We start from the raw sequence: 17247 nt of genomic DNA, 5'->3' as shown, positions 1-17247 counted from the left end.
CCCCTCCTTCTCTTGCTTACCGAGGCCCTGCCCTACACCCTATCCTCCACTGGTTACTTTAACCCTTCCTCTGTACCCCCACCCCTTCACGAGAGGGAGCAAAGCAGATGGAGGGAAGCAGCAGAATGGAGTCTTGTTGGATGTTGTGTATTTTCTAAAAAGGAGAAACTGTGTGCAGAATTCTTCAAATACCTCTCTATGTTTATACTTCTGTGCAGAATGTTATATATGCATCAATCATCCTCTATAACGAGGCTGCAGCGCGTCACGTGTGATGTGTGTTATAGCACTGCAGAATATGCTTTAGTGATCAGTGCTCATTATGCCATCCCTTCCTCTCCCTGCGTTACTGTGTCTGCTTGAACTGTGAACCCAGGACGGGAGTAATAATCCTACTCACAGTGAAAGGTGAGAGCTGACAATAGGCTGTGACACTCTGGTCCTTAATAGGCTTATAGAGATAGACTGTAGAGCAGAATAATCATACTGGAAACAAAGGTGTGATCCACTGTTATGTTAATGTTATTAATCCATTTGGGTGACCCAAAGAGCCCACTACTCAGCAAGGCCATCAATCAACACCCGCTCCCCCAGCAGTAAAGACACCACAGGATCCGCTTCAAACCATTCACACTTCCACAGAGTCCCCAAAGTACCCAGCCCCCAGCCCCCCCCCCCCCTCCACTGCAGCTCTGGGGGGAACTTTGCTTCACTTTTGTTTGCTCTTCTGCTGTAGTTGTTTCTCATGCTCTGTGTAAATGAAACATCTGGAAACACTGGTGAAGGTATGCTAAGTGACTTGTTATAAAAGAAGCTCCGCCCTCTCACACAAAGAAAAGAGTAGCAACAACAGTGAGTCTGGAGAAATAAACCAAACTACAGCTAAACTTTACATGCTTGAGAAACATGCCTCGTAATTTGATACCACCTCTAGTGCCCCTAGCCCCCCCCCCCCCGTCCCTGTTTTGGCCCCATCCTCCCACCACCCCCACCCCCCTCCATCACTCCGTTTCCTCCCCGTCCCCCACCACCACCACCCTTCCTCCTTGCCAGACCCCTATCAAACATTCACCTCAACCAGCGGGGTGTTGAGGTGGCCAATTGGCCCCTGACTGTGACTCAAGATGAGCTCTGCCGAATACCCCAAGAGAAAAAAGCAGCGGCGTGCCCATTCCAGCGGGCACAGCTGGACAGCAGCAGGCATGTCACTCCTGTAAAACATTCATTAGACCGTTAGCTAGTTAAGTGTTTCTACTGGAGTCGCCATGAATCACAGCTTCCTGTCAGATGGCAGTAAGGCACAGAACAGACCTTTTACCCTCCAACCAAGGGCAGCAGGACAAAGCCTATTTTTCTTTTTGCAGTGTGCACCGCTTTTCATTTCTTTCTTGCAAAGTTTAACATGTCACTTAAGATTAAGATTAAGATTGCACTTTATTGTCAGATTACTCTGAAATTTGTCTTGCGTCCCATGACGTCCAAAGTTTCACATAAATAACAAAAAAAATAATAGAAACGTAACATTTAAACAAAACACAAACTACATCCTAATTATATTCACAACATAAATCCAACATTACAAAGTGTCTTTGGTGCAACACCCAGTGCTCAGTCTGTACATGAACCCTGCAGCCGACTTAGAGCCCAAACTCTGATTTAACAAGTTGACAGGCTGAGGGACAAAAGAGTTCCTCAGCCTGTTCAGTCCAGCTTCTTCTGTTTGATGGCAGACGCTGATATTCCTCAAATAACACGTGAGAGGGGTCAGATGAAATATTACTTGCAAGAGACAACAATCTTTTAGTGTATGCTGCTTGAAAATGTGACTCCAGTGTTTGACCCACAATCTTTGAGCAGATATGTAGCAGTCTGGTCAGTTTGGTTTTAAGTTGGATGGACAAACAACTGAACCAGGCACTAATTCCATACTGCATAACACTCTGTACTATAGATTGAAAAAAATAATAACAGGATATGTTTGTTTGCTCCAAATGACCTCAGTCTCCTCAGAAAATAAATATGTTGCTGCTACAAATAAAGTCTACATGTACACTCCAGGATAAAGTAGCGTCCACATAGATGCCCAGATATTTATAGGAGGAAACTTGTTCAATCTCAGCATTATGTACAGCAACTGGTGGAGGATATGAACTCACTGGAAGACCAAAAACGATTTCTTTTGTTTTCTTTGGGTTAATAATGAGTGAATTGTTTTCACACCACTTCACTAATCTGTCTGTAGAGTACTGATGAACACAAGGATCATCTTCAGGGCTCAACAAAGACAACAATGTAGTGTCGTGACATCTGAACATTTCAAAATTTGGATAGTCCGTTTTACAATCATCAGTATAAAGTGTGTAAAGTAAAGGAGAGCTCACACAGCCCTGAGGTGCTCCTGAATTAGTAACAATAGAAGATGAGTATGTCTGCTTAACTTTAAATATCTGCTTTCTATTTGTGAGAAATGAATGGTACCAGTGAACGAAATGAGGATTAATCTCAATTTCAATCATCTTTGCCAGTTAAGAGCTCTGGCTGAATTGTGTTGAATGCAGATGTAAAAAATTGTGTCTTTATTTGAAATGCCATTTCCATGAAGCTATAAAGATTTTTAAAAATCATTTGAAGAGGCCTCCTGTGAAATCATACGTGCACTAAATACTTTAATCTGCTTTGGGTGTGGCCATGCTCAGATGGTGGTGATGAATCATTGTGTGTGAGTACAGTCAGAACCACTTTCCGCTCAGTCGCAGCATTCTCCGTTTCCCGTCCGTCTCCTCACTGCCACAGCTCAGGGTGTCACAGAGTCGCTGGTCGTGGTCACAGGGGAGGAAACCAACACAGACAGCGAGTGCAGACTGCATACCTCAACTCACTGAAAGCCAATCTGGAAAGCATTTCTACCACTGGCATCCAGTGAGTAAAAAGCCTATAGGCCTCCCTTCAAATGACCTTATTTGTTTATAGCATATTGACTGTTCTGCACATCTGTTGCAGCTTATGGAGTTTGAAAACAGCCTTGTCCTTCCTTTTAGCCGCTGCTGTTTCTTCAGTTACAGTACATTGCAATGGCCGTATATCTGCTGCTGTCACAGATTACTTCTGACAGCACTGTGTGTTTTTGTTTTAAGATGCGTGATTTGATGGTTGTGCTTTTCACTTCCACAAGTTGTGCATCTAGCCTACACCTCGGAGCATGTGTGTGGAATACTTTCTGAAATGAGTGATGGGATGTCTTAGGAGAATATACGCAACAGGGTTCAATATCAGAAGGGGAAAAAAAGAGAGGCATTGTTCTTTTGTGTTTGTACTTTCTCACCAGGTGTCCCCCTTAGATTTACCCTCCACTTTTCCACAAAAACCCTGAACTGTTGCCAAACATTTTGTGAACATGCTTTTTTTTTTAACTCACTCTCTTTTGCTTCCTTTCTTTTTTCCTCCTTCTCTTATCATTTTCCTTTTCTTTTCCTTGTTGTACATGCACACGTTTTGTGACAGAGACAATCATGCCTTCACACATGGGCACCTATTTCTGATCTCAAACAGAAAACAACAACAACAAAGCTTATTGACTTTCCTTTGTTCTGAGGACAAACTGCTGTGGGAACAACATCCAGCCAACCTGTTTCCTCAGTGCAGGAAAAATTAATAATTATATTAGGGAAAGTTTCGGTAACACTTTACACTAAGGTACACAAAATTAGAGTAGTTAATGAGTAACTAATGAAGAACTAATGAGGAACTAATGAGTAGTTAGTGAGGAACTAAGCTACACAAAATTACAGTAGTTACTGAGGAACTAAGCTACACAAAATTACAGTAGTTACTGAGGAACTACTGATTAATTAACTATTAGTTAATGGTCAGTTCTTCAGGAACCCCTGATCAAATTTCAGAGGAGTAGTTAATGAGGAACTAATGAGTAGTTAGTTAGGGAAATGAGATACACAAAATTACAGTAGTTACTGAGGAACTAATGATTAACTAACTATTAGTTAATGGTCAGTTCTTCAGGAACCCCTGATCAAATTTCCGAGGAGTAGTTAATGAGGAACTAATGAGGAACTATTAATGATCAGTTCTTCATTAACTCATGATATAATTTCATAGAAAGTTAATCACAACTTGATGATTAGCGAACTAGTTACTTCATCAGTACAGAATCATTACTCAATAAAATGTCCAGTAGTTAACCTTTATGACCTAAAGTGACACATAATGAGTGGTTTTTCATTTCTTCATCTTCATCTTTACATTAGTAGTTCCTTAAAAAAATCACAGACAGCAGGATTCTTTAGAAGATTTTATTCATTAATTTCAGACCACATACACATCAATATGACCATCCATGTTGCCTTCGAAATAAATATGATAGTTTGTCACATGTTTGGTAGGCTAAATGAATGTATCATGGGGCTGTGTAGTACTGTATACTGATCACACCGTGGTTCACAGTAAAGTTGTTTGAGGTGCACAAAATTTAGAGTAGTTATTTACTATGAAACAAATTTGGAATGAATGAGGAACTCACTATTAGTTAATGGTGAGTTATTCAGTAACTCCTAATCAAATTACTGAGGAACTAACTATTACTTAATCATTAGTTACCCTTTTTGTGTACCTTAAGGTAAAGTGAGACATCAAAATGAGTAGGTAATGAGTACTGAATCATTACTTAGTCATTAGTTACCCTTTTTGTGTACCTTATAGTAAAGTGAGAAATCAAATTGAGTAGGTAATGAGTACTGAATCATTAGTTACCCTTTTTGTGTACCTTATAGTAAAGTGAGACATCAAAAGGACTAGGTAATGAGTACTGAATCATTAGTTACCCATTTTGTGTACCTTATAGTAAAGTGAGACATCAAAATGACTAGGTAATGAGTACTGAATCATTACTGAATCATTAGTTACTCTTTTTGTGTACCTTATAGTAAAGTGAGACATCAAAATGACTAGGTAATAAGTACTGAATCATTACTGAATCATTAGTTACTATTTTTGTGTAAGGTACACAAACATTACAGTAGTTACTGATGAACTAAAGAGGAACCAAAATAATCATTTGCCTCCATGTGCACCAAAATGACATAGAATGTAAAACAACAACAAAAACCTTTGTAACTTACTTGCTTAAAAAAAGTCATGTCTTTTATTTTGGAAACAAGATCTTCAATTCCGGTGGCTCACCTGTGCAGCTTTACTGTGAGGAGCAGTGAATTCATTTGACGACGATGAGAGAAGTAATGGACAGAGCAAGGAAGAGCAGAAGCTCCCATCTCAACTATATCAGAGACGTTCTATATCTCGAGGATGAGGATGTGACTGTACAGTATAAGTACATTTTAATGGTATCTCTCTCTTTTTTTTTTATATATACAAATTCGGTAAGATTGCTCCTCAAATTTACTGTAAGATAACTTTGTCCAAAGTGAATTTAGCCCTCTAAAACCGACCGTAGTTTGGTTAACCGAACGTTACATTGATGCTACGCTTGCACATGTTTTACAAAACATTAAATAACTTATGAACCGTTTATGATAGAGACGAGTTGTGAACAGCATCTGAATCACTGGATTTTTTGAATGGTGCCTCTATGACAACAAGGGACGATATGCGTCATGTAACCACATGGTAAGGGAACAGAGCTAAACCGAGCTAGCATCAATGCAACACTTGAGCATACTTTCATAGAGGCACCATTCAAGGACCCTCGGAAAGCAAAGAATCCCGCGATTCAGATGCAGTTAACAGGTTATTTAATGTTTTGTACAACGTGTGCAAGTGTAGCATCAATGCTACATTCTGTTAACCGACCATAGCATCGATGCTATGCTAGGTCACTTTGGAGAAAGTTAGCATAGTAAAATTTGAGGAGTCATCTTACACATCTTCCAAAAAAAAAAAAAAAAGACAGATACCATTAAAATATCACTGTACGGTCACACCCTCATCCTCGGTCCATTGCTTCTCTTGTGGCATGGTCAATTGCTTCTCTTGTGCCAAGTGAATTCACTGCTCCTCACAGTAAAGATGCACAGGAAATGATGATCTCGTTTCCAAAATAAAAGACAAATGACACTTTGTAAATGACCTTTATGATAAGAACATTACTTCATTTGTTGTTTTTATGTTTATTTATTTAGTTTCTGAACATTAGTCAAGGTCAGGGCTTTATTTCTTATATATTAAGCCGACGTTATATTCAGTGCTTTTATTTTGAAAGCGTCTCGCCGAGACCTCATAAACTTCCGGTGCTACGGATTTTACCGGCAGTGTGTCTGCAAGGCCAGAGTGTCTTCAATGCTAAAAGTGTGCCTAACTTACATGAAACGCCCTAGCACCTGGCTAATAAGGGGCACAAGGTTTGTTTTTGTTACCTTTTCATGTTATATTTATGTCCGGCTCGAGTTTGGTCGCCGTTGATAGTCTCATGTATGGAACATGTTGTGGTTAGCGGTAGCTATTAGCATTGGCCAGCTCGGCTTAGTTAGCTTAGCTTAGCTCCATCTCACTTCAATACATTGAAGTGAGATAAAGCTAAGCTAACTCGTTGATTGTTTTATTAATGCAACAGGACTGTTTTGTCTGTTTGATGTGAGGTCTGGTAAGGTTAAAAACAGTTTATTGGATTAAAAACAAACGGTTAAAAATATTTATTTCATGGTAATACAGCACTCCATTTGGATATTGTCTTTTGATTAAATAGATAAAAAGGGAGTCAACTTACATTGAGCATGTTTTTATTTCCTTTACCCTGTTTTTAACATTTTTAACTCTTCCTTCTACCCTGTTTTTAACTCTACTTTCCCTACCTTGTTTTAACAATTGTAGCACTTTGAGATCGTGCCGATGAAAAGTGCATTACAAATTAAATTTATTATTATTATTATTATTATGATTGTTTATGTGATAAAAGCAGTTAAAATAATTTCATTTATGTAAAAGGAAAGGTAACTGTATTTTATTTTCTTCTCATAGCTCTTACGGTGTGTCTGCAACTGAATACGGTCCATGGAATGAAGGAATGTGAACCATCAGTTTCATCATTTGTGACCATCATTTAGCTGGGGACGCTACACACTTGTTATTTTTTATTAGGCTATTATTAAAACAAGAAAGCTACAAAGGTTTTTCTTTTCTTTTCTTTCTCTTTTTATTATTATTTTTTTTACATTCTATCATATTTTCTTGTGTGTGGACATAAAAAAAATGTTATTTTGGTGTACCTGTGCAGGTAAAATCTTATTTTGGTGCCCGTGAAGACAAAAGTTATTTTGGTGCACATAGAGGCAAATGATTATTTTGGTTCTTCATTAGTATATCAGTAACTACTGTAATGTTTGTGTACCTTACACAAAAATAGTAACTAATGACTAGGTAATGATTCAGTACTTATTACCTACTCATATTGATGTCTCACTTTACTATAAGGTGCACAAAAAGAGTAACTAATGATTCAGTAATGATTCAGTACTCATTACCTAGTCATTTTGATGTCTCACTTTACTATAAGGTACACAAAAAGGGTAACTAATGATTCAGTACTCATTACCTAGTCATTTTGATGTCTCACTTTACTATAAGGTGCACAAAAAGAGTAACTAATGATTCAGTAATGATTCAGTACTCATTACCTAGTCATTTTGATGTCTCACTTTACTATAAGGTACACAAAATAGGTAACTAATGATTCAGTACTCATTACCTAGTCCTTTTGATGTCTCACTTTACTATAAGGTACACAAAAAGGGTAACTAATGATTCAGTACTCATTACCTACTCAATTTGATTTCTCACTTTACTATAAGGTACACAAAAAGGGTAACTAATGACTAAGTAATGATTCAGTACTCATTACCTACTCATTTTGATGTCTCACTTTACCTTAAGGTACACAAAAAGGGTAACTAATGATTAAGTAATAGTTAGTTCCTCAGTAATTTGATTAGGAGTTACTGAATAACTCACCATTAACTAATAGTGAGTTCCTCATTCATTCCAAATTTGTTTCATAGTAAATAACTACTCTAAATTTTGTGCACCTCAAACAACTTTACTGTGAACCACGGTGTGATCAGTATACAGTACTACACAGCCCCATGATACATTCATTTAGCCTACCAAACATGTGACAAACTATCATATTTATTTCGAAGGCAACATGGATGGTCATATTGATGTGTATGTGGTCTGAAATTAATGAATAAAATCTTCTAAAGAATCCTGCTGTCTGTGATTTTTTTAAGGAACTACTAATGTAAAGATGAAGATGAAGAAATGAAAAAAACACTCATTATGTGTCACTTTAGGTCATAAAGGTTAACTACTGGACATGTTACTGAGTAATGATTCTGTACTGATGAAGTAACTAGTTCACTAATCATCAAGTTGTGATTAACTTTCTATGAAATTTGATCATGAGTTAATGAAGAACTGATCATTAATAGTTCCTCATTAGTTCCTCATTAACTACTCCTCTGAAATTTGATCAGGGGTTCCTGAAGAACTGACCATTAACTAATAGTTAGTTAATCATTAGTTCCTCAGTAACTACTCTAATTTTGTGTATCTCAGTTCCCTAACTAACTACGCATTAGTTCCTCATTAACTACTCCTCTGAAATTTGATCAGGGGTTCCTGAAGAACTGACCATTAACTAATAGTTAATTAATCAGTAGTTCCTCAGTAACTATTGTAATTTTGTGTACCTTAGTTCCTCAGTAACTACTGTAATTTTGTGTAGCTTAGTTCCTCACTAACTACTCATTAGTTCCTCATTAGTTCTTCATTAGTTACTCATTAACTACTCTAATTTTGTGTACCTTAGTGTAAAGTGTTACCAAAGTTTCTTCAGGGTCTATAGACAAGAATCTAGTCCATTCCTTTGCTCACTCAGGACCTTAGATCACAATTTTTAAATACAGCAGTGGGTGTTGCTAACAATGTTGTGGAGAATAAGTCATCAAACTGTGCTGAAGGCGCCTCCAACAGTGTGGCTTGAATCTGACAGGAAATTTCATTTCTTGGATGCGTTTTAGGCAAAAGGTTGTTGGTGTTTTAGCCAAGAAATCTTACTTTGTGGTAATGGAAGTTGAACTTGTTACTTGGACACTCCTGGGATCATTGACGTTTGACTGATGAATCATTGGCTGCTTTAATTGGCAGATCCTTCTGAGAGACGAGAGCTTATTAGCAGAATATGTCATGGGTTATATTCTTTGAAGACTTTTGCTTTTTTTTGTTTGTTTGTTTTAGGTGTTAGAGAACTTCAAGCTCGTCTGATAAATTGTGTGAGTTCAGCATCTTATAAGAGGCCTTGGCTTTTGTTTATGGCTTTGTTAAAAACATAAATCTTTAAAATATTAGTACTACCAGCAGTGTTAGCAATGTTTTTTTCTGTCTAGGAGAAAGATTTCACTGGCAATGGATTATTTGTAAGAGCCCCAGGCAGTGTTTGGAACAGGAAGTTGTAAAACAGCGACTCTCCTGTGACGATCCTTTGTGGGAAGAGAATTTCCTCACCACCCGTTCATAATTACCAGTATAGCTGGAGATTCATGGTTCTGTTTTGACTTATGTCACCAGCACAGACAAAACGCAATCAATGCTGACTGTTTAATTAGTGGTGAGGACATTTTTAAAGTCCTCGTCAAGTTTCAGTTGCTAATTTAATTTTGATTCATTGACTTGAGCAAACACATGCACACACGCAGTTGTAGAAACACATACATGTTGTAATGCACAATTGATGGCACTTTGAAAATTTGAGCCATAAATCCCACAAAGTTCACAGATTGGCTGCAGGAGAGAGCCTGTCTCCAATGGTTTGATGAGTGCAGGAGAGAGAAGCTGAGAAGAGGTGGGGCGGGGGTGGGGGTAGGTATGGGAGGAGGTGGAGTAGTGGGAGGGGATTTCATTTGAAACTGCATGTTGACCGTTACCTCTCTGGGGGTGAGCAGTGAGCTCTTTGAGCGGGAAGAAGGAAAAAAAGAAAAGAAGTGCCAGGTTGATGAAGTCACTTCTTCTCTGAAACAAACGGTGTTTCAGGGATGTCCCTGTGTGCGTTCCCTTCACAATGTCAGGATATTGTCTTGTTCTGGCGTATGTCATGACCTCCAGACTGCTGCTTAGCCCTGCAGATGTTCCACACACACACAACCCCTCAGGCGGCAGCACTAAAACACACAGCCTATGTCACTGCCACATACTTACCCTTCGCCCTCACCCCGTGTCACATTCTGACAGTGTCTCCTTCACTCAGCCCCTCACGCTGCTGGAAACACTGAATGAATGCATGAAGAATGGTGATTTTGTCTCTGCCAGCGCCTTGTAATAATAACTTTGACCAGGAGATGGCACCAGTAGACTGGTGTGCTGTCCATATCTACCTCCTGGACATTAGCTTCATCATTAAACCCATCTTTTACTGCTTTATACTCTACATGTAGGTGGAGAAGAAATCACTCTCCACCTACAAATATTTAAAGACTTCAGCTTTTAGGCAGTGAATGATGAGGACAGTTATGAGCATAAAGCATTGTTAGCAGACATAAAAAAATATAACTACAGCTAATTGGTGAAATAAAATACCATCACCGATAAGCTCATTCAATAAATCCTGATAATAGGCAAGGCAAGGCAATTTTATTTGTATTGCCCGTTTTTCAAACAGTTTGTCTCAAAGGGCTTTACATGACATCATAACAACATCCTCTGTCCTTAGACCCTCACATCCACTGAGGAAAAACTCCATAGAAAACCCTTTTAACAGGGAAAACCAGGAGAAAGCTCAGGGTGAGCAACAGAGGAGGATCCCTCACCCAGGACGGACAGACGGGACATAGATGTTGTTACAGACAAGAAAACATATAACACAGAATGTGGGAAACATGGAAATGTTAACAACAGCTGATGAAGGAAGCTTCTGGTAGGCAAAATAGGTTGTTACTCAGAGAGGGCGAGGTTTGGTCCTTTAGGATTTATACAGTTATCAGAGTTGTCCTTGGCAAGAACAAACATATCAGTGCTTGTTTGATGGTGCACGCTGTGATAATGCAGTATGCATTTAATTAAAGCAGCAGGAGACTGATCTTGTAGACCTTAACTTCCTCAAAGCTATGTTCCAACAGGGCCTAAGAGAATTTGAAGCTTGATTGTACAGTAGTGGGTGTCTACACCACAGACAGGAAAAAAAAAACAAGTATGACACATTTGTTTGTGTATGCACAGAGAGTGCAAGGCCAAAAACAACCACAAACCATAAAGAAAGGCATCCACTATCTATATTTAAAAAGAAGTAATCTTCAGAAATGTGTTTTGTTGTTTACTGTTTGTGAAGTTGTCATGCGAACCTGCACAACAACACTCCACAGCCTCACAAATGACCACTGTCCTTAGGCAACACCTCTTTGACAGTTTTAGTCAGGTAGTATTTAAGGTAGGGCTGAAACCAATGATTGTTTTCACTGTACATGATTATCATGATTACACATTTTGTTGTTAATGTATTCATGTTTTTAAAATTAATGTCAGAAAATGGTTAAAGGAAATCGAAATTTCTGTAACACTAGATGTCCAAATTGTATTCAAATTTCTTGTTATGAGGAAATAAATGTCCAAAATACAGACATTTAGCTGACTATCATACAGTGGCGCAAGAGAAAAATATATGATAGTCCATATAGTATACAGTATATGGAAGTAACAAAGAGTCTGTTTTTTCTAATAACACACAACCATTAAATTCAAACATCCATTGTAAATTGGGAAAATGTACGTGAGGATCAAACTAATGGCATCAACAGAAGCTAATTGGAATCGGGAGTTGTAAAACGTGGAGGTGCATTAATGAAACATAATGAGATATAGAGCGACTTATTTTTGATATAATATGCATTTAATCAGACAGGCTCACTGAAATGAAGAGACCACAGTGAACACAAAACAACCACAAAGACGATCAGCAGCAAAGACACAAACACAACTGCTCAATACAGTAAGCAAGAATAAAAAAAAACATTTACAGCAGTCATTAAATACAGTACATCAAATAAAAAATGGTTTAAATCTTGAAGGGATGGTCTTTGACTAATAAGAAACCCCTCAAAACATTTTAAATATGCCGTTCACAAAAAGTCAATTATCACAAAGTAAGATCACAGAGGACTTCAATCAACATCTGTTGTGTTTGCAAGAGGCTAGAAAGGGTTAAACAATAATCTCAAAGGGTTTAGATAAGTCCACAGAGGCAAACTGCCAATAAACAGTTTAGCTCTATGTCTGCTCTGTCTAACAACTCCAACTAAGATGACTCAACACACACACACACAATGCAAAACAACAAGCCGAGAGTAACAGATCTGGTTAACATCCCTGTTCACAAGTCTACCTAACTCAAATCATGGGGCACAGTGGAGCATGGTGTTGATGGCGGGTCACCATGGAGATTTAAAAACCCCTCAATGAACCTTATAATGATGATGTTTTGTGCACTGATGAAAGGAGATTGAATTGTTTGCTTTGCTTTGCTCTGAGCCTGCAGCTCACCGTTATCAGGGGCAAATGAATTCCCAAGTTTAAAGTATCTTCCAGGATGTCAGGGAGTCTGTCCACCTGCTGAACCTCAGAAGCTGCTGATGCAGCCGCACCAGTGACTCAGGAGTGAAATTACCACAGAAAAACTGTTGTAAAGATCCGATCTGCAGCTTGTTCATACAATAACTTGTTTGAGATCATTAATGCCAATCGAGGTTTGTCCAGTTATTAAATCCAAGGTTTCAGGTGGTTGTATTAAATACAGGACTATAATTGTTTGTTTGATATAACCTTGAGCACAGTCTTGTATTGATACATCTGATCCACATTTTGCAGTCAACTGATGCAGAAAACCTGGTAGTTTCACAGGAAGCTGTTGCAAGAAAAGGCATCCAATTCTCAAATTTGAGAGGATAAAAGCTGTACTGAAAAATAAATAAAACAGTTATCTTTGACGATGTCTTCAGTCCAAAATTCAATATAGCTTTCATTGATTAAAAAATTGGAATTAATATTTCTTCAAATGTTTTAGGTCATTATCTGTGAACAATATTCAGTACCACTTCCTGCAGTACAGTGTTGGCCCTAATAATCCCTCAGAGGATGCAGAAGCACAGTTTGTTCCAGCACTGGGTTATACAGACAGTAGCAGTAATCAACAAAAGTTAAGACACTTGAACTGTCTTCATTAACTTTCAAGGCTTCATTTTCTTGTATTGCTGCAGGAAAGCTTTAAGTTAACCAATTAATTAATCCTGACCTAAATGTAGCTTGGACTTGAGCTGCTTACAATTCTGTTTAAACAAATGGAAAAACCTTCAACTGATAGCACAAAGGGGAAAAAATTTGTATTTGTTTAATACATTTTATTGACGATACGATGTGATGCGATACGATGCAACATGATGCAACATGATGCGATACGATGCGATGCGACATGATGCAATACGATGCAATACGATGCGATACGATGCAACATGATGCGACATGATGCGATACGATGCGATACGATGCGATGCGACATGATGCGATACGATGCGATGCGACATGATGCGACATGATGCGATACGATGCGATACGATGCGATACGATACGATACAATACGATACAATACGATATACACCAGTTAGTGCCACACCTTCCTCTGTGCTGAAGGACAGTGGAGCAGACATTTGACCATTGACTATTAACACAAACTCACTGGGTTGTTCAAGGTGCATAGAAAGTCCAAGGCCTTCTCTATTCATCATTCATAACACAGTCTGAATTATTCTTCAAGATCTGCAGTCAGTGCGTAAGGTCCGTTTCCCTCCTGAATCAAATATTCTGGGCAGCAGTGGGAGCTGATGGTCTTCTCTACCTGGCAGTGTTCAACCAGGGTTTTCACAGAAATTAAGCATTACACTGTTATTTTACTCCCTGTCACTTAGGTAATGTAGTTACATCAATCACAGGTCAGAGCGGAATGAGATATTATGACACCTGTCGGGGATTGATAGAGGGATAATGGGGTTCCAATGGCTGTAGTAGATCCATAAACCTGTCTGGTACCATCCAGCTACAAAGTCTATCAAGCAGATATCCTGTGGCTTGCTGGGTTGTCAGTAGAGGAGGGTTGAGTCCTAATGATCCTCCTCCTGAGTGTGCGTGCGCATGCGTGTGTGTTTGAGTGAGAGAGAGAAATAAGTGAAGGGGAATTACTGGCTGCTGAGCACAGTCACTCTGACAAGCAAAGAGAGATGAGAGGAAAGACGAGGGGTTAGAGCCTGGCAGGTTCCAGAGGACCTTTGGCTGATGACACCCACCTGGATCTGACAGGTATTGGTTGGGAGGCCCTCCTTCCCTCTCCCCCTCCCCCCTCTGCTCCGCTCTGCTCGCCCACAGCCCCGAGGGTTAAACATGAATAATAAATTCCGGCTCCTTATGGCAAGTGCTCAGGAACCCCTATATGCTGCTCACATGCCATACCAAATTCTGTCAGTGTGACAGCAGAAGAAACTAATCGTCACAAGAGGCTATTCATCACAGCAGGTTGTTTTCTTTATTAGAATTCAAAGGGATACAGTCCTTTTCTCCAGGTTATTTCTTTGTTGTTTTACAAGCGCGGCTCCTCTTTGGTTTTAAATATGTGAGCGTTTTCATGAGCTCAACTATGGAAAACTGATGTTGCACAAATGCACAGTCAAGATTGTTGGCTGCATAATATGAAATTAAAAAAACAAAATGAAACTTTCCCACAAATCCTGACTTACTGTAACAAAGACATGGACATATGTTCTCTATTGTATCAATATCTGTACTTTTGTTTATTTTTTATTCTCTGTGAGATAAATAGAGAAATGACTGCGTGGTTGTTCCAACTTTAACTAACTTGTGGAAAAAAGGCTTTAGTTGTGTTTGGTCTGGAAATACTGCGCTCCTTGGGCAGCATTCAAAAGCAATCCAGCAGTTTCAAATCCGTCCAAACACACTGCCAAAGCCAAAAATGTGGCGATCTCCTCAAATATGATCCTACTCTTTACAGTAGTTGAGGTTCACTAAAATCTCTTAAATGTTAACATTACATTTTTTTTAACATTAAAACAAAACAAAACTGCTAAAGTTTCTGATTACAATTGTAACCAAAATGATCATTATTGATATTTATTCATGTACGGTAATAATAATCTATCTTGTAAATATGGCTAGAGGTTTTTTATACTGTAATGCGTAGTAGTGATATACTGATGTGATGTAATATAAGTATATGGGGTCAAACTTGGTATTAACCTGTTAGATAATGAATTTCTCATTGATGCATGAAGCTGGGGCAAGATGGAACTTGGTTTACATCCATTTTATTTTCCACATTGGGAGATGTCATTATAATTAGGACAAACATGATTTGACCAAATTATATTAGCTTCTAAGTACAAAGGCTGAATGGTGAATGTACCCCTGGGATTTCAGATTATGTCTGATATTATCTGGCATTTAGAGCCATGCCCATGAAAACTCAATAATATTTTAACTATTAAATCATTATGCTAGTGGTCCACAAACATAATTATAATAGATCACCCAGTTAATGTGGAACAGAGTTCACAGTGGTTTGAGGAAAAACCTCCTCTCTAATGTTGTCAATGAAATAGAAAACATACAAATTCAGTCCTAACCTGATTCTGTGGACATTCAGATGTGTCTGTATTATATAGCAGTAATATAAATTGTAAATGTGATGAATGAATATGAGGATGTTAACACAAACACAATGTCAAGACTTTACTGTCGTACGTGTTCAATTTAGAAATTAGCACCTTTTCAGAACTTGACATGACATCACCAAAAATAAACCAGGCGGAAATCATTTTCATCAGCTGCGCATTTAATGTATAACAACAGTACAAAGTGAATCTTTTGCTTGCAAAATAGGAGTGTTTTTTATGTACAGTATTTATACAATAATATAGTTTAAAAAACATTACAGTTTAAATGTCTGACAGTTTATTGCACAACACATTTATAAATTATCATCATCAAAACACACATGAAACAGATGATTTCTCTGTCATTTTTCAACACTTAACAGGAAATGTATTTATAATCTATCTTATTTTATCTTGTTCTTCTAGATTAACATGAATCAAGGTCCTGTGGGGGCGTTCATTAGCCCCACTGATACTGAAATGGTAAAAAAAAAAAACGAAAAGAAAAGAAAAGAGCAGACTCCAGAATGAAGTCGATAGACGGCCACAGTGACTTTTTATGGAACAATGAGACAGCCTCAAGCACAGAAAGATGTTCATCTTTCATCATCGCAATGAGTGAAACAATCACAACTAAAACCCTGAATTAGAGTGATGCCTCCAACTGAATTTTTCATCATGATAATTATTATTTTAAAGTTAAGATATGGCACTCTATAAATACAGCAGCAAGGAGACAACAGGCAGTCAGGTCAAATATACACTATGAACATGAAATGAAAATGAAGGAATTATATGCCGGAAGATGGAAATAGTCAGGATGTAAAGCGTATATAGCACTGTGAAGCAGCAGACATCAATAAATGAACTTTACAGACTAACTGCCGATCCAGACACATACGTATCATTAATCATATAGCCACACTGTGTACAGAATATAAGGAACACCCTAAGCTGCAGTTCCTCTCACATCTCAAGATCTCTCAGATCAGACTTTTTCCTATGTGTTATTTCCAGGTTATGTTCAAAGTGGATTTATTGGGAAAATCAATAAGGCATTAAAAAAATCCTCGTCTAACTTAATCTGACCAGATTACTCCTCGGGAGCAGCAGGTGTTCTTAATAACTCGTACACTTGGTGCATTTCAAGTATCATGCTGAATGTAAACAATGACTGATGAGACAGGGAAGGGTGGGGGAGTGGCGCTGTTGGCCAGGGTTAGACTAATCTGATCCTGGATCAGGCGTATAGCATCATTAATCATGCTTTCTGCTACAGTTCAATTTGGTCTCCACTTATCTTTGAATGGCTGAATTAGCGGTCTATAGATCATAACTGTACAAAATTTCCTATCTTAAATGGGATCTTTTCCGTACAATGGCATGTACTATTAATAGCCTTTATGGGAGCATTTAACATGAATGAAACATGAGACATATTATATTTGGCACAAAAAGCCAGGGACTGAGCCTGGAAATATATCTACATATATTTCAGATTTTCAGACTTGAAGGCAATGCC

The sequence above is a fragment of the Trachurus trachurus genome (assembly GCF_905171665.1).
Source record: "Trachurus trachurus genome assembly, chromosome: 5".
NCBI classification, from domain to species: Eukaryota; Metazoa; Chordata; class Actinopteri; order Carangiformes; family Carangidae; genus Trachurus; species Trachurus trachurus.
Note: the sequence above shows the minus strand (reverse complement) of the source record.